This window comes from Tupaia chinensis, unplaced genomic scaffold (genome assembly GCF_000334495.1).
Source record: "Tupaia chinensis unplaced genomic scaffold, TupChi_1.0 Scaffold000034_1, whole genome shotgun sequence".
NCBI classification, from domain to species: Eukaryota; Metazoa; Chordata; class Mammalia; order Scandentia; family Tupaiidae; genus Tupaia; species Tupaia belangeri.
Window position 1 is genome coordinate 475,718 of NW_006159464.1, and position 22,283 is coordinate 498,000.

At 35.9% G+C, this 22,283-nt stretch overlaps 1 pseudogene; it reads right to left on the reverse strand.

The window, feature by feature from the left end:
- Positions 1-5,501: 5,501 nt before the first annotated feature.
- LOC102493168 (protein FAM69A-like) overlaps positions 5,502-22,283 on the reverse strand; it is a 37,769-nt pseudogene continuing 20,987 nt past the window's right edge.

Below are 22,283 nucleotides of genomic sequence, written 5' to 3' on the forward strand. Positions count from 1 at the left end.
CCTTGCCTGCATTGTTTTTGATGAGAGGTCCAATGTTAGCCTGATGGAGTGACCTTTGTAAGTAACTTGATGTTTCCCTCTTGCCAAATTTATTATCTTGTCTTTGTCTGTTGTTTTTGCCAATCTGGCTATGATGTGCCTTGGAGAGGATCTTCTTTAGTTGATTTTATTTGGGGTCCTATGTATCTCTTGGATCTGGATATTTGAATGCCTTTCTAGGTTTGGAAAGTTTTCTTTCAGAATTTCATGGAATAAATGATCAATGCCCTTATTATTTTCTTCCTCTTCTGTGATACCAATTATCCAAATGTTGGGGCACTTGATGGTATCCAGTATTCCTCGTATATTTTCCTCATTTTTCTTGGTTGTTTTCTAAATCTTCTTGATACATTTTTCTATGTCAGATGTTTTGTCTTCTACATTTGAGATTCAGTCTTCTGCCTGATATAATCTATTTTTAATACTTTCAAGGGAGGTTTTGATTTCCTGTATCACAATTGTCAACCCTAGAATTTCCATCTGGTTTTTTAAAAGTGTTCATTTCTTCTTTCAAATCATGAAAAGTGTTCCTCATTTCCTGGAGCTCATTGTCTCTTTTTATTTCCATCTCAGTTAGTTTTGTCACTACAAATATTCTGAATTGCTTATCCAACATGTTCATGCCATCCATAGTATTAACTGTGGCAGATGTGGGCTGGATGATTTCCCTTGTAGGAGAGGCATTTTTTGTTTGCTCATACTTCTTGAGCCTCTGTGATTGTTCCTAGTCATCTGGTGATCTATACATTTCTTACTAACATATTCAAGGTATCTCTGAGTGTTAAAATGCATGCAGGATTAGAAAGTTGGCGATCTCTCTTCTGGTCTGCCTATCTGTTGCCTACCAGTACTGTGCACTGTTGTCACTAGTCCTGGGTGACCCAAAGTCCTCCCTGTTTCTAAGGAGTGGTAAACCTTCAACTGACGTAATAATCTTCACCTCAGGAGCAAAGAAAGAACCATGCTATGCATTGCGTGTCATGAGCTATTCCAAACACTCAAATTTTGAGGGTTCTAAGGCAAGTGAGGAAGAGGCAGAGGATGAGAGATGGGTCCTGGCCATTGGGGCCTGTGGCCAGAGGCATCCAGGTGTCTGTCAATGCCTCTGGCTCGAATCATTTTCCTGATGGAGTGGGGAGGGGTGCAAGTTTGTCTTAAAGTCCCGAGAAACAAACCTGAAGTCCAAAGATGAGTAGGGATGGGAATGAACAAAGGTCCCAACCATTTGGGCCTGCAGCCACAGACAGCCTTGTGTCCAGCAATGCTGCTGGCTTGAACTGGTCTGAAATGTATTTATTTTGGAAAATTCACTTTACAAGCTAAGTGTTGTATAATTATCGAATGTATAAAATAAATAAAAATAAATTATATTTAAAAAAGCAGCCTCTCTGAACTCCAAATCACTGTATTGAATCACTGTGTATTTTTTACTTCATTACATTTATTTTTATAAGAAAGTATTGATTGTGCTTTTTACTTGTTTATTGCTCCCTGACTTTCTATGCCTGTTTTCCTACTTTCTGCCCTCTGTCAACTCAAAAAAGAGATGTTAAACTCCACAATAGAAGAAAATTTATCTCTCTTCTTCATGTTTGTGTTTACATTGCCTATAATAATATCCCACATAGATAGGTACTCAGTAAACATTTTGGATTATTTATTCATCAATACAGATTAAAATTATTGGAAAAATTTTGAAAATATTTTTATTTTCATGGTCATATTTTAATGTAGATGTATTATTACACAATGAATCAAAGTATACATCAAAATATCTACCTTTCTAACTAAACCCTTTCCACTGATACCTCTCATATTTTGTGTATTCAATAAAAAGAAAGAGAGAAAGAGGACAACAGTAAATGCTATGGAAAGTACTAAGGAAATCATCTTTTTGTGATAACTGGCCAAAAGGAGCTTGGATCATTATGCAATTTTTTTCTTTCTGTTTAACAACTTTTGTCAGACTCAGTGCTAATTTCATTAAGATTTGTTAGGAAAAAGAACACTTGTTTACTACATTTATAAACTATCATAACTATGTTCTAAAAGTTTTTGTACATGAACCAACAATTGAGATTACAGGGAGAAACAAATGTAAAACAGGTTATTTCTGATGAGGACAAAAAAAATATATAGTATCAATTTTTTGACTTCTAACTGCCTTTAGAAATAATTTCAAATAATACATTTTGTATATTTCATGCTTTCAGACTCCATAAGAAAACTTCCTATTATTAGAGTAAATCAGAGAGATAGGGTTAATATGCTAAATCATAAAGCATGCTGAGACTGCTTTAAATAAAAATAGTGTACACAAAAATTACATTGGACAGGGACCAGCAGATGGCATGGTAGTTAAGGGTTTGGACCTCTACATGGCCAACCACAGTTTGAGTCCCGGAACTCGTGACTTGCTTTCTCACTTTCTTTCTCTCTCTCTCTCTTTCTCTCTGGTCAAATTAAAATAAATAGATCAATACAGATAAATAAGATAATTCTTTAAAAAATCACATTGGACAAAGTATTAGTGAGTGAAGATAAACACATATAGTAGTCTCCCCTATTTGTAATTTTGCTTTCTGTGGTTTCAGTTATCCACAGTATAATAAGGTATTGTGTGAGAGTGAGACTGTTCATTGATTTCTATTTAGATTCTGTGTGCCCGAAATCCTGAGAAGAGAGGATTGTGAGTATGGCCATCCATACCACCCTCCCCCACCCCAGGGTGATTTCTCGTGTTTTCTCTATCTCTCTTTCTCTTCCTCTGGTGAGCACATTCACCCTAAAGCAAAAACCAAAAAGAAAAAGAATAAAGAAAATTTAGAAAACAGACACACACACACACACACACACACACACACACACACACACATAGATATACAGGTATTCTCCAAATTAGTATTAGTCTCTTATTGCTATGGTAGTAAGTTACTACAAAATTAGTGGTTTTAAAAAACATAAATATGGCCACCTCATGGCCTGGTGGTTAAGGAGAATTATTTTACATGGCTGACTACATAGTTCAAGTACTGCATCTGGCAGTTTGATAAACATGCCAGGCATGTGTGTTTACATGCCCAAAATCCCAAAAGGAGAGAGAAATTAAGGAGAAAAAGTTGCAGGATAACCCTTCCCGATAGGAGGGATGCTTTCTCTATCTATGTCTCTCTGGTGAGTGCACACACCCTCAGGCAAATTTTTTAAAAAATAAAACAAATTTATTTTTCATAATCCCGGAAGCCAGTTCTCTAAAATCTGTACAGGAAACTATTTCTTTTGGGGGCTTTGCTAGAAACTCTACTTCTTTTCCTTTTCCAGCTTCTACAAGCCAAATGTTTACTTGATTATAAACCCCTTCTTCCATTTTTAAGATACAGTAGTAGCACAAAAACTTCTTTAAAAAAAATTGCTATAGGATGCATGTGCTTGACCAAGAGAAACATATAGAAAAATGAGAAAACATCTCCCAGGGGGATGGTCACACCTCAATCCCTTCACCTCCGTTTCTCCCTCCTTTTGGGATTTTGAGTGCATACACACACACACACACATACACACATACACATGTGCACACATACACCTGGCATTTTTCTCAAGTCACTTATCTGGAACTTGAACTATGCAGTCAGCTATGTGCAATCCAGCCACTTTAATCACTATGACACCAACTGGCCCTGTAGCAACTGTCTTCTTTACATCCTTCTGAGCACCCATTATCAGCAATTCTTTTTAGCATTTTGCCACAGGTTTCATGTGCTCACTGAAGAGATACAGAGAGTGGTAAATTGAAAAATCACTCCCCGCCCCTCCATTCACAGGAGGATGGCCACACAGCAATCTCTTCTACTCCATTCTCCTCCTGGGATTTTTGGCACACAGGTGCACCTGCCTGGCATGATTTTCAAGCTTCTGGGTCTAGGACTTAAACAGTGGCCAGCCATGTGGGAGTCCAGCACCTTAACCACTACACTACCTGCTGACCCTGATCATCAACATCTTTAACATCAATATTTTTACCAAGAGTGTGTTCATAACTTGGAAATTTCTAAGGTGATACGAAGTTTTTTTCTTCCATGTTCTTCCTTTCTTTCTGAGATCTTATTGGCAGAGTCTTTACTAAATAGAACTAATGGTTTTGTTCTAAAATTGTTTTAAAATAAATTTGAACCCTTGTAAGCCATATGATATTTTATTTTATTTAAAATTAGTATTAGTATTATTCTTAGTGGACACATCAGCAATCTTATGTACACATTTATGAAGTACAGTATAATTTTTCAGTATATAAATACAATATAATAATAAAATTGATGGTATTTTGCATATTAATCATCTTTTAAAATTTTCTTCCCTCCATTTATTATATTAAAATGATTAATGAGAATAAAAGTACTTTAAAACAAAACTGATGCTATTTCATGGCTTTAATTTTTGAGAAAAGGCTGTCTAATGCAGGTCACGTAGATTTGACAAATGTACTTTTACCAAGTGAAATCTTTAAGGAGAAAATATTGACACTTTTCTCCAAGAAGATGTACTTCATTATGGAGATTTTGAAATGTCATGTCAGATGTGAATATACATAAAGAAAATAAGAAGAATAAATATTAAAACTTGTATAAAAAGTTTACATGGGAAAAAATGTTAGAGTCTGGCTCATAGTCTCACTTTCTCCAAAGCTCAGATTCAGAAATGTGTATCTGGCTTGGGTTTATGGTCATAGGTTGCTAGTTTGAAAGGGCTAGATTGGCTGGTAGGTAAAGATGGACCTTTTGAGATTTCAGTCTGATGAAAGTTCAATTTGGGCCACTGAAATTGCCTATTATCAAGTATAACACTTCCAGAAAGAAGAGCCACTTAGAGAAACATTCTGATGCTACACATTATATATTGGAATGAGGTTAAAAATTCACACTCTGTCATACAATAAACCATGTTATGAAACAAACATTTGTTTATAAAAGAAGGATTTTATCTGCTTCATTGTCTCAACTTCTTAATGTGCAAATTTTACCATACTAAGACATTAGTAACATTTATGTATAAACTTCCTTTTTTAAATAGCAGCTTCAATGTTAAACAATGTTTCTAGCAGTAGTAATTTGGCCAATAACCTACAAAACACTCACCTTTGATGTTTATGAAATGAGGCTTTTCACAGCATTTAAGTCATTAGTCAAAATAGACAGTTAATGTACTTGGGAACTGGAAAACCGCTTCTAAAAGAGTAGGAACAAAATATTTTGGATATATTGATCCTATATTTCCTGTTACTGATTCAGCAATCTCATGTACTTAAGATAATGCCTTCTTGGGCCCAGAAGTGAGTTTTGTTTAACTGGCAGGGATCCAAAGCCATTTTTTAAAATGTTCAAATTTGTTCTTTAGAGGCAGCAAGTTTCCTACAATGGTGATGATGTTTAAATAAACTTCAAAGTCATTTTTTGTAGATTTTTTTCCCACAATAATGTTTTTAGGTTTTTCAGCATTAGACAAAGTTACATTTACATTTAATTTGCTGTGACTTTCATAGAAATACAAGAATAAAGCTGCTTTTCTAATTCTTCATAAATGTCATTTGAAGCACCCTGCAATAGGTAGTCTTTAAGCAACTGACAGACTTTTGTTTCAGTTATATCACTTCTGAAGTACAATTTAGGGTACTCTGATCACAGCTAGTCCTTCAGTCAGTGCAATTGACACAGTCTAAGTCAGATTCACAGTGAAGATTCTTAATAATTTCTTTCAGGCATGTCTCTGGCACAATTTTTCTCATATACACTATTTTCAAATCATATGTATCATTGTACCCTAGGTTTCTGACACTAGTATCACACAGGGGCCAAAGAAAACATCTTCCAAAACTCTAGAAGTCTTATGGCTACTTTAGCCTTTCCAGGTCAAAATGATGTGAACAAATTATCCATGCTTCTTCAGAACCTAGATGGGATAAACACCTCCATATCACATGGGAAGCTTATTTCATAAGAAAAGTTATATGCAACACTTTCTGTCACATAGAGGTCACCACAGAAGCCCTTTAATTGGGGGTGGGTGGTGTTCTTTATCTTGAAGTATCACCATGAAAATAAATTCATTCATCTGAATTGCCCATGCTGCCTTTACTTCTCCCAAGGAAACTTGCCCATCTTTGTCACCATCAGCCACAGTCAGGATGAGAATTACCAATTCACAGAGGTTTCCTTGGTCACCCAACTTTGCCTTAAAGAGACTGAAGATCAATTCCTTGAATCTCTGTACAGTAGTTGTTCCAGTTGGCTTATCCAATAACACTTATTTCTTTTCTTGGTTTCAAATCAGCTCAAAAGTCAAGATAAAGTGCTTATTTCATTTGACATTTCAGGACATCTGCAAAATTATCTAAAATCCCTAAATACATCTGATTGTTGGGCTTGCTGAATAAGCACCTTTCAAAGTAAAGAGTTTCTGTAACACAGAAGTTATTACATGGCCTGTCAATAACTCCAGTCTTGTACTTGTCACACAACTAAATGACGATGAGAGAGCTTGTTGCTCTTGGGGTGTGCACAGCATTTTGAAGCTACAGTAGTACCCCCTTATCCACCACTTCACTTTGTGCAGTTTCAGTTACCCACAGTGACTAATATTTTCTTACAGTCATTTTCTCTGTATAAGTAGAATACTATACAAATATAATCCAGCCAACCACGAATACTACCAGCCAGGAGAAGAAAAGATATTTCATCTGCATATAAGAGAAACAAACCTTCTTTTTGGAATTGCTACAATGAAAAATGAATTTGTGGCACTATGAGGGTACAGTTAACAACTTCCGTCCATGGGAAATTACAATACAAACAAACCTAGTTCCTTGAGATATTGTTTCTTTCTTGTTTTTACATTTTATTTTTATTTTACATTCAATCACTGCATATTATTACCACACACAAAATGAATTTTCTCTGCATGAATACACTTTATATTAGTCCAGTCAAAGATATTACCGTACCCATTGTTATCAACAGCTAATTTTCCAGTTCTGTGTTCCTTATGCATTTTTTTCTTTTTTTATTTCTTTTTCTCCTTGAGTCCCTCCCTCTTACTCCCTCCCATTTCCTACCCTCCTTACACATTGTCTCTAGTATCCAAAGTAGCTCTCCATGATTTTATACCTTCCAATATTCCAGTTTCTGCCATAGAGTGCAGATATTTCATATATATTGAGTGAAGACATACAATTCCTTTCTTTCATAGTCTGGCTTGCCTTGCTTAGCAGTAAATCTTCCATATTCATTCACTTTCTATAAGATTCCAAGCTCTCAATGATTTTTATGGCTGAGTGGTTTCCTTAGCCAGTCCCCATCCCTCACAACAGAGACTCTTCACCATGTCAATCACAAATCACCTCTCTGCATTGCAGTCACAGGCTGACCTAGTGCTGGCAGCCAACCTCCCCACCTACCCATCCTCCTTGCCCCCTCCAAATTCAACCTGCCCTGATGTGTGAGGCACTCTGCCTACTACACTGCAATGATAACACTAGGTGGGCTGCAACCAAGCCTCCCACTCTCTTCTCCAGGTAGCCTGCACTATCAAAGTGACTCCCACTACAGACCCCAACATCCATATTCATCATATTGTTTAAATATTTTATTACATTTTATACATTCAATCAGTGTGTATCATTACAGCATGCAAAATGAATTTTGTGAACATGGTTACAATGTATATTAGTCCAGTTAAAGATAGTAGTATTATCCACATTATCATTGACAAGTAATTTTTATTTTTGAGATCCTTAAATGTCTTATTTCTGCTAAACTCCATCTCTTAGACTCCTAGAATATTCAGAAAGAAGCCATTTTAAAGCTTAGGTGTGTCCTGGCATGTTCAGGGAAGCTATGCTCCAAATTCCATCTCCTAGACTCCCAAAATGCTCAGACAAGTGGAGGATAGATATTGTCAGAGAATGACCAGAAACAACCACAGAGGCGCAAGAAACATGAGAAATCAAGAAAATATCTCTTCCCTAAGGGAAAGGAACAATCCCTCATCGTCCACAGACTGTACAGTAGATCTCATGAAAATGTCTGACAGAGAATGAAGAATATTCATAGTGACAAAACTAAATGAGATGCAAGAGCTGAGAGATAGTGAACTCCAGAAGATGCAGGAGAAAAGAGACAATGAGTTCCAGGAGGTGTTGAAGTTCTTCCATGATCTGAAAGAGGAAATACACACCATAGAAAAGAATCAAATGGAGCTATTAGAAATGAATGATGCCATTAAGGAAATCAAAATCTCCCTTGAAAGTATTAAAATCAGATTAGTCCATGCAGAAAACTGAATCTTGGAAGTTGAAGTGAAAACCTTTGATCTAGGAAAAAAAAAAAAAGAGAAAATAACAAAAATAAATGTGAATACTATAAGAGAAATACTAGAAAGCATTAAGCATGCAGATATCTAGATAATTGGTATCCTGGAAGGTGATAAAACTAATAAGGGCATTAATAATCAATAACATGAAATCTGGGAAGAAAACTTTAAAAATCTAGAGAGGGTTTCAAATAACCAGACCCAAGAAATACAAAGAACCCATAATAGAATCAACCCAAGAAGATCTTCTCTAAGGCACATCATAGCAAGACTGTCCAAATCTACAGACAAAGGCAAGATACTAAAATTGGCAAGAGAGAAACATCAGGTTACTTATAAAGATTATCCAATCAGGTTAACCTCAGACTTCTCATCAGAAATAATGCGAGCAAGGGAAAATATATTCAAAATGTTAAGTGAAAAACAGTTTCAGCCAAGAATACTATACCTGGCAAGATTATCTTTTATATGGAAAGAAAGGATAAAAACATTCTCAGATAAACAAGACTTGAAAGAATTTGCCAGTAACAGACTCTTCAAGAAGTTCTGAAAGGAATGCTCAACCAGGAAAACTAAAGATACATACAGAAATAAGAGAAAAAAAGGAAATCAAGAAAATAACCCATTTAATGCTAGGGACAAGAAATATCAGTAATAACATTCAATGTGAACTCCCAGAATTTTAATGGAAAGACTGTACCACAGTAACAGTGCATTTTCAACAGAAAAGTGTTTGAACCTAACACTGGAATCACGAAATATAATTTTATGGCTTTGGAGAAAAACATTACTAATTTAAATTTTTTACTAAGCTTTGTTTTCCCAATTTAAACATTTTATTTTCTTCTGAGTTGTTGATAGGTTCAATAATTTGTTAAAATATTTTGTTTGTTTCTTTAAATGGAAACATAAACTTTTCTTCCTTCCTGACCCCTCTTGAATTGGAAATATTTGGGAGTATTCTTATTTTGTGGCAGAAGGATTATTTGAATAAGTTCAATAATGCTTGTTGCATTGAATCAGAAATTGTAAATACTCATTATTGGACAGGGCTTTGACTGAAATGTCATACTTGAAGATTAAACAGAAAACTAAATAGTTTTATGGCCCCATAAATAGTTCTGTCTGACAGAGAAGATTAGAGAAGATATATGAAAGAATTTGTAACATAAAATAACCTGGTCTTTCCTAGCCCAGCATTGTAATCAGTAGAGATTGCAAAATAGAAACCACATCAGAGGATTATCTTGAGAAAGACTTTGAAGGAAGAAAAAGAGACTGATTTTTGCCTCCAGATGGTAGCAGGTCCGGGACGTGAACCGCGGTCGACTACGTGGGAGTCCAGCGACAGCCATTACGCTAACTGCTGGTTCCCTTGAGAAAGACTTTGAAGCAAGAAAAAGAGACTGATCTTTGCTAGCAGATGGTATATCACAGAATACTTGGTAGGCAGGGCTGAATTGAGAAGATTTATGTGTGACTAGTGTTTGCTTTTCAACAATTTGTGTAGTTGACATGTAAATATTTTCTCAAAAATATTTAAAATCATACTGTCCCTGTTATTATAGAGTCACAAACAAAATTATACAACATTATAAGAAATATTTTGAACATTATCTTTAAAATTGAGTATTCTGAAATTTTGAAAATTGTTTATTAACTGTCAATAACAATGGAGTATGAGCAAAAATTTTTTGTATGTAATGTAAATGTTTGTGGAAAAAATGTAAAAATAAATAAATGGAAAATTTAAAAAAAATGTTTTACTTCTTTCTTTTCCCCCTTGATTCCCTTCTTTTCATCTTTCTCCATTTCCTGCACTCCTCCCACATTGTCTCTAGTATCCACAATTGTTCTCCATGCTTTTATATCTTTTAATCTTTCAAGTTCTAACATAGAGTGCAGAGCATGCATTCAGTGTATATTAAGTTGAGACATACAATGCCTCTCTTTCATTGTCTAGATTGCTTTACTTTATAGTAAGTCTTCCATATTCATCCATTTTCTATCAAATGCCAGCATCTTATTGTTTTTTATGGTTGAGTGTCATTTTGTAGTGTGCACATGCCACACTTTCCAATCCAGTCATCTGTTCATGGATATTTGGATTGGTTCCATGTCTTAACAAATGTGAGTAATGCTGCAATAAACATGTAGTTCGTGTACTTTTCAGACGAGTGTATTCCTATCCTTTGGGACGATATCCAGCAGTGGAATTGCTGGAAGATATGGAAGTTCTATCTGAAGATCTTTGAGGAATCTCCACATTGTCTTCCGCAGTGGCTGGACTAGTTTACATTCCCACCAATATTACAAGACAGTTTCCTTTTCACCACAGCCTCGCCAACACTTATCATTTTTTATTGTTTTAATCTTAGCCATTCTGACTCGAGTTAGTTGGTATCTCACTGAGGTTTTCATTTGCATCTCCCTTATTATAAGGGATGGTAAGCATTTCTTCATAAGATTTTTGGCTGTTCATATGTCTTTCCTAGAGAATTGTTTGTTCACCTCATTGTCCCTTGATTTATTTGGGTTGATAATTTTTTTCAGGCAAGCTGCTTGAGTTTCCTGTATATTTTGGTTTATAGTCCCTTATGTGAGGCATAATTTGCAAACATATTCTCCCATTCCAAGGGTTGCCTAATCACCCTAATTATTGCTGTTTTTTCCCTTGTGCAGAAGCTTTTTAACCTGATGCACTCCCACTTGTCTATTTTGGGGGTTATTGCCTTTGCTTTGAGGGCCTTTTTAAGAAATTGTTGCCTATTTTGATATCCCTAAGAGTTTCCCCTGTGTTTTTTCACCAGTAGTTTTATACTTTGAGGTTTTAAGTTAAAATCTTTGGTTTATTTAAGGATGATTTTTGTAAGTGGTGAGTTCAATTTTATCTTTCTGCAGGTGAATACTCAGTTTTTATAGTACCATTTGCAATAGAAATTTTCTTTTCCCCACTGTATTGACTAGTGCCCTTTGCCAAAAATCAGTTGACTATGTGTATTGGGGTTTATTCCGGGATCTTTGTTCTGTTTCATTGGTTCATCTGCCTGTTTTTGTGCCAGTATCATGCTGTTTTGATTATCACAGCTTCGTAATACGTTATAGGGTCAGGGAGTGAAACACATCTTACTACAGTTTTCTTGTACAGTATTGCTTTGGCAATACGAGGTCTTTTATGATTCCAGACAAATTCTATGATGGTTTTATGTAATTCCAAGAAGAATGTCTCTGATCATTTGATTAGAATTGCATGAAATATGTATATTTATTTGGGTAGTATTGACATTTTGATTATATTAATTCTTCCAATTAAATATCATGGGAAATCTTTCCTCATTTTTGTGTAATTTCCAATTTCTTTTTTTAGTTTTTCATAGTTTTCCTTGTAGAGGTTTTTAGCATTTTTGCTTAAGTTTATTCCTAGATATCTTATACTTTTTGTGGCTATTGCAAATGGGATTGCGTTCTAGAATTCTACTTCATTCTGATTCTTGTTTGTGTATAGAAATGCTATAGATTTTTGTATGTTGGTTTTGTATTCTGTCACTTTACTGAAATAACTTATCATTTCCAGGAGATTTTTGTTTTGTTTTTGACTTTCTATTTATATAATCATGTCATCTACAAAGAGAGATAATGTCACTTTTTCTCTCTTTTGAATACCTTTTATTTTAGTCTGTTGTTTGATTGCATTGGCTATGACTTCCAGTACTAAATTGAAAAGGAGGGGAGAAAGGGGGAAACCTCGTCTTATTCCAGTTTTTGGTGGAAAAGTTTTCAACTCCTTCCCATTTAATATGATGTTAACTATGGGTTTTTCATAGATGGCTTTTATTGTGTTGAAAAATGTTCCTTCTATACTGATTTTGCTGAGAGTCTTAATCATGAAGGAATGTTGTATTGTATTAAATCCTTTTTCTGCATCAATTGATATGATCAGATGGTTTTTATTTTTCTTATTGTTAATATAGTGTATTACATTTATGGTTTTACATATGCTGAACTACCCTTGTATCTCTGGAATAAAGTGTACCTATTTGTAGGGTATAGTCTTTTTCATGTCATTGGACACAATTTGCTGGTATCTTGTTGAAAATTTTTCATTGATATTCATCAGAGATATTGTTTTCTGGTTTTCCCTAATTGTTATGTCCTTGTCTGTTTTAGTAAATCAGAATGTTCAAGCTATCCCTAATTGGGCAGAACGCAGCTAGACGTCTGAGGTGGTCATTCTGTCTCTGTTTGTCCAACTGACTGCTGGTGCTCCCTGCTCCATGGCTGCAGGCTTGAGGGATTAATGGTGGCAAAAGAATGTGGGAGGATTTGGTTCAGGATGGACTTGGGGCAGTTGGAAGGCAGTCAGAGATGTGAGGTAATCTCCCTGACTGTTTTTCTCACTGACTGTTGCTGCTACCAGCTCTGTGGAGTGCACTTGAGAGGTTAATTATGGTGAAAGGATGTGAGAGAGACCAGTCTAGGATGTATGTGGGGCAGTTGAAAGGATTTGAAAGAAACTGGTCTGGGGGACCAGCAGTTAGCGTAATGGCTATGTCACTGGACTCCCACGTAGTCGACCACGGTTCGAGTCCCAGACCCGGTGGCTTAAACTCACGCCGGGTGCGTGTGCGTGCGTGCCCAAGATCCCGAGAGGAGAATGGAGGAGAAGGGATTGTGGCATGGCCATCCCCTTTGGGGGGTGATTTCCTGCTTTCTATCTCTCTGTCTCTCTCTGTCTGTCTGGCGAGCGCACGCGCCCTATAGCAAAAACCTCTCCAAAGAAAAAAAAAAAAAAAGAAACTGGTCTGGGAGAGGTCTGAGGCAGTCTTCCTGACTAAGTTTGTCTCACTCACTGCTGTTGATCCCTGCTGTATGATGTGAGCTTGAGGGATTAATGGCAGTCCATATTTATCTTCTTAGACATTCATTATTACTTTGTGTTGGAAATGTTTAAATTTTCTTTTATCTATTTGGACACATGCAGTAGATTATTGTTAACTATAGCTACCCTACTTTTCTATAGAACACTAGAACTTTATCTTCTTAGCTGTAGTTTTGTATTCACTAACCAAGATTTTCCTATACCTCCCACCCTTCCCATCCTCTAGAATTCTAAAAACTTAGGGTTTTTAAAACATACTCCTCAAAAGTTCTCCAGCTTCTATCCATTACCTAATTCCAAAGCCACATTTATATTTTTAAGTATTCTTTACAGTAAATATAAATGACATCTGACATTTACAACTAGCGGCCATGAGATTAACATGAATATCTAAATGCTTAAAAGAAATTATAGCATATAGTTTTTCTGACAGAATGTAATAAAGTATAATTAGAAAGTATCTTATATGAACAGTCTATTTTAATCATTGTATGGCACATTGAACATATATACTAGACATTCATAAGGTTTTTTAAAATATAAACGCAACAGAAATACAACTGGCTTTGAGAGTCAGGAAATCTCCATGCTACTTCTGTAATTTTGTTTTCATGGGAAGAGGGGATTATTGCCATAAGGCTTATGAATTCATTAGAGACAGAACAGGAAGGAAAAGTGAGAAATGACTCCTAAGGAGAGATGGACACACCACAATCCCTTCCTCTATATACTTCTTGGGATTTGGAGCATGCATGAACATTAGCCTGGTTGATTTTCAGGTTGCTGGGCCCAGGACTCAAGCTGCAGACCCACAAAAAGTTATTCAAAGGACCAGAGATGGCTTAATGTTTATGTCACTTAAATTCCATATAGTTGACCACGGTTCAAGCCCTGCACTCGGCAGCTTAAAACTCACATTGAGTGCATGTGAATTCATGCCCAAAATCCTGAGAGGAGAATGGAGAAGGGACTGTGGCATGCCCATTCCCCCTGGGGGTGATTTTTCACTTTCTATCTCTCTGTCTGTTTCTGTCTGTTTGGAGAATATAAGTGCCCTATAGAAAAAATTTCTCTGTAAAAAAAAAAAAAAAAAGTTCTAAAAAAGATCTTCAAAATCTTAAATCCATAAATCCATAGGAATTTCTCCTATATTGATGCAAACACAAGCTAATTATTAAGTCATTAAATAAATTAAGCAATAGAAGTTGAAATTGAAATAATATGTTTTAAAATGTATTCTCATTCTAGTGCTTTTGGATACACTTTTAACATAAAACAAACTTCATATTTAGTCTATATTTTTAAAAATTTCCATTTAATCACTGTACAGTTTTACAGTGTATAACATGATTTTTCGTAGAATGAATGCAGTCCATATTACTTGGGCAAAAGATATTACCAAATATATTATTTTCAACAAGTAACTTTTCATTTTTGTGCCTGTTAAATATTTTTTTCTGACCCCTCCCTCCCACTCCCTATTACCCACCCTCTTCTATACTGTCTCTAGCCTCTACAGTTATCCTCCCTGCTGTTATATCTTCCAATCTCAGTTTCTGCCATAAAGTACAGACATTCAGCATATTAAGTGGGGACATACAACCTCTGTCTTTCATAGCCTGACTTGTTTCACTTAGCATTAAGTCTTCCATACTAATCGACTTTATATCATATGTCAAGATCTCATTTTTTTTGAGAGTTTTTTTGCTATAGGGCACATGCACTTGCCAGAAAGACAGAGAGATAGAAAGTGAAAAATCACCCACGCCACAATCCCTTCTCCTCCATTCTCCTCTCAGGATCTTGGGCACACACGCACACAAGCCCTGCATGAGTTTAAGCCACTGGGTCTGGGACTTGAACTGCGATCAACTATGTGGGAGTCCAGTGACATAGCCATTACACCAACTGCTGGTCCCAGGATCTCATTTTTTTATGACTGGATAGTATTCCACAATGTATATGTGCTATATTTTTTTTCAATTCATTCATCTGTTCTTGTAAATTTGGGTTGATTCAATCTCTTAGCAATTATTAACAATACTGCAGTAAACATTGATATGCAAGTGTTTTTCCTACTGAGTGTTTTCCTATCCTTTGGATGGATACCCAGGAGTACAATATATTTAGTATACTGGCTTAGCTACCACAACATCTTCTCAATAAAATAGAAGTACCATGAAATTGTGTGTGTTTTATTATAAGCAACAAGTCATATTATCTACTGAGATTGCCATTTCTTTTCAGGTTATGACATGCAAAAATGTATCACATAAAATATTAACAGAAAAACAGAATACCTATTAAATATTTCCTTTAGAAGGCTAAATCCTATAATAATGGCGGTGTGTTGCATGTGAAATTTTATATTTAATCAATATTAAGTAAATTAGCTTGAATAATCTCAAAAAAAAATCTTATGTGAGAAATTGTAAATACAATGTTGCAAAGACATGGAAGTGACCCTATACTTAAAGCAATTTTTTTGTTGTATTGAGTTTTTGAGGATGTTTTATGGAAGTAGATTGGTGATTGTGTATCTTGGCACATTTTCCTGCCCACATCAATGTGAATAGCAATGTTCAAGCAAATTGAGTACAAATTATTGTGACATAAAAATAAGCATTGGGACCAGCAGATGGCATAATGGCTATGTCGCTGGACTCCCATGTAGTTGACCCTGGTTCAAGTCCTGGACTTGGTGGCTTAAACTCATGCCGGGTGCATGTGCATGTGCGTGCATGCTCAAGATCCTGAGAGGAGAATGGAGAAGGGATTGCAGCGTGGCCATCCCCCCAGGGGGTGATTTCTCACTGTCTGTCTCTCTCTATCTTTCAGGAGAGTGCATGTGCCCTATAGCAAAAAAAACTGAAAAAAATAAAATAAGAGAGAGAGAGAGAAAGCACCTAATTACATGATGGCTATTGGTTAACTCCAATCAATAAAAGTCTTGTTTATGTAACAAGAATAGCTTTACCTACAGATTTGCCCCAAGTCTATTTTTTTATTTTGATATGAAGTTATTGATTTAAAAATCTATTCTCACCTCACCCCTCTATGTGTAGGGCTTTGATGCTTGTGTTAGAATAGACCCGATGATCTCGTTTGCTGACACTCATCTTTTTTTTTTTTTTTTTTGAGAGGATTTTGCTATAGGGTGCATGCACTCGCCAGACAGACAGAGACCGACAGAAAGTGAGAAATCACCCCCCAGGGAGTATGGCCACGCTGCAATCCCTTCTCCTCCATTCTCCTCTCGGGATCTTGAACACGTACACACATGCGCTCGGCATGAGTTTTAAGCCACTGGATCCAGGACGCGAACCGTGGTCAACTTGTGGGAGTCCAACGACATAGCGACATAGCCATTACACTAACTGCTGGTGCCAATCTTTTTTTTTTTTTTTTTTAGACAAATTGTTTCTATAGGTCACATGCACTCACTCAAGATAGAGACAGAAAGTGAGAAATCACCCTCCAAATGCGGTGGCCACATTCCACTACCATATTCTCCATTCTCCTCTCAGGATCTTGGGCATGTACATACACACAACCATGTGAGTTTTAAGCAACTGTGTCTTGTATTCTAACTACAGTCGTGTGTGGGAGTCCAACGATGCAACCATTATGCCATCTAGTTTCTTTCTGACACTCATTCTAACTGGGAATCAGTATGGTTCATTAACAGGGCTGGTCTTAGGCTTAATTAAAAAAATTATTCAGAGCCTTACATTTCTCTTTCTCCATACACCATCCTCACCTTTTCCTTTGCTTTGTCATGATCTTCACTGCTTGGGTTGCTTTGCTGTTGTCACTTTGTTCTAGTAACATTAGAAATGTAGTAGAGAGGTAAACATACTTTACTGTTATGTCAGAGGACTGCTGTTAGTTTTTGAAATTTTATTAATTTCTTCCATGAGGAAGGGACATGGGGTTTGGGGAGAGCTCATACTCCCAACAAGGTCTTGATGATGTGATCGACCTTCACCTTCTGTCAATCTTAACTCATGGACATGTCTATGACTGGCATACTCAAGGAGATCTTATACTTGAACCCAGAACCTTCCCATTTGGGTCAGCCTTGCAATGTTGAGTTTTATCACGGTACCACTGTTTTTCCCTGAGCTTGTCATTATTTTCTTACATACAGTGCATTGTTTTGAAGTTTATTATCAGTATCATTTTCCATTTGCATTGACAAAATTTAAGTAGAGTCATTCAATAGGTCCAGTCCCACTACATAACTTCCCCTGTATAGTAATGTATTTTACTGGACTGATATGCAGTGTATTCATGCTGGGAAGATTCACTTTGTATGCTGTGGAGATGTACAGTGATTAAATGTGAATAATAGTAATAATAATCATAACTAAAATAACTTTCACTGAAAGGCTATTTATCTTCTACTTCTTTACTACTATAAAAGAAAAAAAGTCTTCCAGCAGCAATGGGAACCATTTCAAAGAAAAACTGGAGAATGGTTGGCATTTGAATAGTCTTTTTGTAGTAGAAATTGAATTGTTGTCCTAATATAATCCCATCCTTCCCCATGATTAACTGTAATGAGATTTGAATACTGCTGATGACATCCTCAGCTTCAGGCATGGATCCTGAGGAGGCTAGGCCAATTAGAGTAACCCTATCTCATTTAATAAAGGGATTTATCACTAAGGATCCAAAAAGTATGAAGTTTAAGACTCTGAGACCAGCAGATGGCATAATGGTTACATCACTGGACTTCCATGTAGTCAACCATGGTTCAAGTTCTGGACCCAGTGGCTTAAACTCACACTGGCATGTGTGCATGTGTGCCCAAGATCCTGAGAGGAGAATGAAGGAGAAGAGATTGTGGTGTGGCCATCCCCCCGGGGGGGGGATGATTTCTCACTTTCTGTCTCTCTATCTCTCTCTATCTTTCTCATGAGTGCACGTGTCCTACAGAAAAAAAAAAAAACTCTAAAAAAAAAACTCTTCTGTGGTTTGGGGAAAGGATGCTTTCTCTCTATTACTAAAATGAAATGAGGAAGCATGTAACTTTGGACTACTACTTTGAAATTCAGAACAGAAAGAAGGTTCTTAAAGATATCACTGAACTTCTGTATAATCCTACCCTGTAGCAAGACTTTCCAAATAAGTGAACCAATAGATTCTTGTATTTTTAAACAAGTTTTAATTGAGTCACTTGCAAACTAAATCTTTCTATCTACTACATATTGAAATTTTTGTTTTACTTTCTCTTGATTGTAGTTCTTAATTTACATATAATTGTACACCTTTATGGGTACAGTTGGGGTTTTTAAAGCATGTATATATTGTGTAGTAATCTACTCAAGGATACTGGGTAAATACCAATATGAAGTTTTAAAAGTCTATTTGAGGCACCAGGCAGTAGTGCACAGGTAAAACCACTGAATCCACATGGAAAAGTTCTCAGTTAAACTCACACCGGGTGCATGTGCATGCATGCCCAAGATCCCAGAGAGGAGAATGGAGGAGAAGGGATTGCAACGTGGGCATCCTTCCTGGGGAGTGGTTTCTTGCTTTCTGTCACTCCGTCTCTCTCTGTCTTTCTGGTGTGTGCACACACCCTATAGCAACAACAACAAAAATTCCTTGGTTTGTATTCTAGGACCTCCCTGAGTATGCCTAGCTTATGTATGTATATGCCTCATGATATAGGCTGGCTGAGACAAGGAGTTGATGGTATGGTATGAAGATCCTCTTGGGGATACAGTGAGACACTCGCTTTTTTAGGGAGTGAAACGCTCAACTTTTTCACTCACAGAGGAAATAAACAAACCTTAAAAGGAAGTTATCTGAGCATTTTACATAACTTTATGTTAACCTGCTTCTTATAATTTATATGTTGAAAATGCTTCCTTCTTTATTAGAATCAAGAAAATAAGTTTTTAACTGAGGTGAGACATTTTCTAACATTCTTGGGAATGTGAGCAAATGTCTTAAGACTAAAACATTTTTGAAATGTGCTATTAAGAGTATAATTGTTTCAAGATATAATCTTTTCAGAAAAATAAAATAAAAACTTAACAAAATTTTTGCTGCTGATATATCAGAACACTCTCATCTGCCAAAATATTGAGATTTAGATGACATGTAGCAGGATTGCTTTATATCAAAAATCAAGAAACTGTCCCAAAGAACATTTTTTAAAGGTTTTTGTCATAGAGTGCATGCGCTCACCAGAAAGACAGAGACAGAGAGAGGGAAAGTGAGAAATCAACCCATGGGATGGTCATAATCCCTTCTCATCCACATTCATTCTGAGATTTTGGGTATTCATGCACACATTCTCCTCTCAGGAGCACACACACACACACACACACACACACACACAGAATTTTCAAGCCACAATATCTGGGACTAGAACCACAATTATTCATGTGAGAGTCCAGTATCTTAACCATCACTCTATATGCTGTCACCTCCCATAGGTCTCTTTGACAACTAAAAAAAATTACACATATAATGGCCCAAGAAAATACTCAAAAGAAGCAGGTTTTCATTAAAATATTATTTTTTTATTACTTTAAATTACATATATCTTTACAGTGTATTACATTTCATTTTCCAGAAGGCATACCAGGCTTATCAGTCAAGATAAATGTATGACTATCCACATCATCATCATCAAATAGCTTTTCATCATTTTTTCAGATTATTATTACTTTCATTATTTTTTAGTTAACTAATTTATTTATTATTTTTTTATTTTTAATTAATCAATTAATCTACATTCATTTACTGAGCATTGTCACGGTATAAAAAGTGTGATTTCCCATCCAGAAAATACTTCATAGTGGTTTAATTATACATGTTATCATCAATAATTTTCCATTTCTAGTTTCACATATATATATGTATATATCATCCCCCCCTTCCCCCCATTTATCACCCTCTGCCATTTCTCACACTTCTTTTACAGTATCTCTGGTGTCTACAGTTGTTTTAAACTCCTATTTTTCCCCACATTTTATTGATTCACAGCACTTGTTAAATAATCTAACTACTTTTAATAGCAAGTTCAACTGATATATACATATCTGTGAATACATGTCTGGCTTTAGCCAAAAAACTCTAAGTGGAATGAATATACTATAAAGTAGCACCTAGTTCATGCTATATAGCTTACTATGGTCATTAAATAGGTATTTTTTTAATTTCAAGAAAAGCAGTTTTAGATTTAATATATCAAATAAATGCTTAGAGATCTTGCTTAAAACTTAAAGACAGGAAACAGGTGAGGGTTCTGTTCAAATAGTAGGTACATAAACCTATTGCTAGCTCAAGATAAGACAAAATTTCTTAAAACCAAAAAGCAGCCTAGAAGAAACTCAGCAATATTTTAGTCAAAAGTCTTAAAATTCTACTTCATCAGTTCAGTCTCATGTACTTTATCTTCTGTTGTGGTCCAATCTTACTAACTAAATTCTGAGATATAATATTCCACTCCAGACTTGTCCGTATGATTAAGTTGGCCATTTGCTTAGTTTTTGAACTCTTATTTCTGTGTGTCTGTATTTAATTTTCCTGGTATAGCACTCCCTTCAGAATTTCTTGGAGAGCTGGTCTGGTGTTGGTAAATTCTTTCAGGTTTTATTTATCTGAGAATGTTCTTGTCTTTTTTTCCCCATATGAAGGATAATCTTGTTGAGTACAGTATTCTTGGCTGAAATTGCTTTTCCCTTAAGACTTTGAGTATATTTTTCCATTCTTTCCTTGCTCACATTGTTTCCAATGAGAGGTCTACTGTTAGCCTGATGGGATATCCTTTGTAGGTAACTTGACATTTCTCTCTTGCCAATCGTAGTATCTTGTCTTTGTCTATGGTTTTGGTAAATCTGGCTATAATGTGTCTTGGAGAAGACCTTCCTGAGATGATTCTATTGCAGCCCGTTGTATTTCTTGAGACTGGATCTTTGAATGACTCTCTAGGATCGGAAGGTTTTCTTCAAGGATTTCATAGAATCAATTATCAATGCCCTTAGAAGTTTGTGTGTGTGAGTGTGTGCTAATTTGTGCCTTTTCCCATATCATGTAGGAAAGGCACAAACACAGGCCCATCCTGAGATGGCTACTAAACTTGAGCTGTGAAATAATGTTTTTGCATTTTAAAATTTAAATATAAAGTTTTTATTATCTTTTTTCTTTCTTTTATTTTTTTCTTTCCACTTCTATACTTCTTTTTCCTTTTCTTTATCTTTATTCCTTGACTATTCAGCCTCCTTGCACTGAGTGTCTAGACAGGTCCAAGTAAACAGTATCCAAACATCTGAATATGATTAGGGTCTGAATATTCCTCCATTCCTATTGAATCTGATGCACAAAGAGTAAAAAATGCAATGGAAAAGAAATTACAGATCACCTCCTCCTGCATGCCTCTGAATGCTCAGTATGAACTTCAAGAATTAGGAAGAAATGCACCATGCATCAGATGACCAGAAGTCATCACAGGGTCATAAGAAACATGAGAAAGCAAGAAAATACTTCTCCTCCAAGGGAAAAGTATAATTCCTCTTCATCCTCAAACACTACAATTGAACTCACAGAAATGTCAGATAAAGAATATAGAATATGCATACTGACAAAGCTAACAGAGATGGAAGAAAAGAGACACAGCAAACTGTAGAAGAGGCAGTAGAAAGGAGTCGATGAGTTCCAGGAGGTGAGGAAATTTTTGCAAGATATGAAAGAGGAAATAAACATCATAAAAAAGAATCTAATGGACCTGTTAGAGATAAAGGCTATAATACAGAAAGTCAAAACCTCCCTTGAGAGTAAATCTATTCCATGAGATCCTGCAAGAAAACTTTCCAAACCTAAAGAGGCACTCAAAGATTCATTCCCAAGAAATACAGAGGACCCCAAGTAGAATCAACCCAAGAAGATCTTCTCCAAGACACATTATAGCCAGATTGACCAAAACCACAGACAAAGACAAGATACTAAGATTGGCAAGAGAAAAAAGGCAAGTTACCTACAAAGG